Here is a 1716-nt window from a genome sequence, read left to right as displayed (position 1 = left end):
GGGCCTATCATGGAACGGGCCATCTTCAGTATGGTACATCCCTTTTGGCAAAACTGTATCATCCTCACAAAAATTTACTTTCTTAATCTGGGATTCATCAAACTTCTTTGTTAGCAAGGAAATATTTGTTGCAAGTTCTGCCAATGTTTGCTGGGTATCTTGATTTTCCTTTACTATATTCTGGATCATAGCACTAGCATATGGTACAACATCAGCATTGTTTGAGTGCCAAGCCTGATTATGAGTAGTCAGCTTGTTAAGTATGTTGGTCACTTGTCGATAAGATTTGTTCATGAAACAACCATCAGCTGTATTATTAGCAACTGACTGCGTCAATGGATCTAGCCCTCGATAGAACTTCTCCACCAATATATGATCTGGAAAACCATGATTTGGACTCTTCTGCAAATACTCCTTGAATCTCTCCCAGGCTTCATATAGTTGTTCCCTCGGTCGCTGCTTAAATTCATAGATCTTGTCACGAATTTCAGCCTTCCTGCTAGGAGGGTACTAATTTGTGAGAAAAGCAGTCACTATCTCTGCTCATGAAGTTATCGAATTTCGGGGAAGCTTCTCAAACCATGTTCTTGCCTCTCCAGCTAAGGAATATTTGAATAACCTCAGCCGAATAGCATCTTGTGGAACGTTGTTCTGGATGTGATTAACATACACATCCACAAAATTCTACAAATGACGTTGAGGGTCATTCTCGGTAGAGTTCCGAAAGTATCCCTCAAGCTTCAACAACTGGTATAGAGAGGAGTCAATTTTCACGGTAGCAGCTCCCACTCGAGGCTGAACAATAGCAGATGCATAGTCCTCCTATGGAACAAGATCAGCGAAAACATTCTCATCATCTGATTCATTCGCCTTATTATTCAACAGATTCCCCTGGTTACCAGCACATTGATTTTGCTCATTCTGATTCATGTTCACCTGGTTTACACAGAGTAGCAAACAAGGTGCGATAGAATAAGCAAAAGACTTCAATCATAGCAAACACTATTAGTAATTTCAAAACCGTATTTCCCGGCAACGACGCCAAAATTTGATACACTCTAATTACACCTATTAATGGTATAACGCGGACGTTGTCAAATATAGTAACCCAACAAGGTTGGGGTCGAATCCCACAGGGAATATGGTGTGAAAAAATTACTAAAGTCAAAGAATGCTAAATTTAGGTCTAATATCTTAATCCGATGATTTTGATAAAAGTTGGGTTTTTGTATGACTAATTTCTAACTAATTTCTTTGGGTGGTAATTTATGGTAAAAAAGAAACTAAGGTTGTGTCCCCTTCAGATGAGGTGCATGATCATGGGTATTGATCTCGATATACTTCTAATGGATTGCTATATGAATGCACTTAATCTCTATGTCAATCTCTACTATTTTTCAATAAATAAAGATTATTTCTTTCTATGATTTTCCCAAATATAAGAAAGTGATATGAAGAACGGTTAATTATGCCAAGTAGATTCGTCTTATTCCTAAGTGAATCTATTAAACAAAGTTTAAAGCTTTGAGTTCTTGTTATTTATTCTTACCAACCCTAATTATTTTTCCAAATAAATCAAGGTTTATGGCTTTAATCAATGTTTACAACCATTAATTATGAATGAAGAATGAAGAAAAAATAAACCCTAACAATCCATTATGCATTTATCAATCACAAACCCAATCACAAAACACCCATCAATGGGTTCACAACCCT

The 1716-nt window shown here is 36.9% G+C and overlaps 1 non-coding gene across 1 annotated transcript; it reads left to right on the top strand.

Moving 5' to 3' along the window:
• The first annotated feature begins 382 nt into the window (after positions 1–382).
• On the top strand, positions 383–488 carry LOC132620602 (small nucleolar RNA R71). The gene has a single exon (XR_009575043.1). It is a non-coding gene; the product is annotated as a small nucleolar RNA R71 (small nucleolar RNA).
• The last annotated feature ends 1228 nt before the right edge of the window (positions 489–1716 follow it).

The sequence above is a fragment of the Lycium barbarum genome, chromosome 11 (genome assembly GCF_019175385.1).
Source record: "Lycium barbarum isolate Lr01 chromosome 11, ASM1917538v2, whole genome shotgun sequence".
NCBI classification, from domain to species: Eukaryota; Viridiplantae; Streptophyta; class Magnoliopsida; order Solanales; family Solanaceae; genus Lycium; species Lycium barbarum.
Note: the sequence above shows the minus strand (reverse complement) of the source record. Positions and strands in the feature narration are given on the sequence as shown.